The following is a 518-nucleotide window of genomic DNA, read 5'->3' on the forward strand; positions in this document are numbered from 1 at the left end:
CAAAAATTATACTCATTTTGTGCAACTTCTTTTATTAATAACTTTTTAACGAACAACGAGCCACGGCTAAAACCTTCTGAGAGTTACTCAGGAGGGTGACCTCTACAATATATGTCAAGGTCAAGGTCATTGGAGCTGATTCTTCTATAGTCTATAATTACCGAAACTTCTTTTGTTAATAACTTTTTAACGAATAACGAGTGACGGCTAAAACTTTCTGAAGGTTACTCAGGAGGGTCCTTGATAGTATATATCAAGGTCAAGGTCATCGGAGGTGGGTCTCCTATACTGCATAATTACCATCATTTGTTTATTCTTATATACTACTGTGTCCAAAAAGTAAGGTGACATTGCATTTATTTCGAAAATTCTTTATTTATTCTTGCAAATCAATTTCGTCCCCTTCAAAGTAATCCCCCCCTGATATAATACACTTATTCCAACGGATTTTCCAATCTTCGAAACAGTTGTAATAATCGATTTCAGGAATGGCCTTTAGCTCCTTCTTCGCAGCGGCT

The sequence above is a fragment of the Odontomachus brunneus genome, unplaced genomic scaffold, assembly GCF_010583005.1.
Source record: "Odontomachus brunneus isolate Ranch 3 - 2012 unplaced genomic scaffold, Obru_v1 Obru_scaffold_038, whole genome shotgun sequence".
NCBI lineage: Eukaryota > Metazoa > Arthropoda > Insecta > Hymenoptera > Formicidae > Odontomachus > Odontomachus brunneus.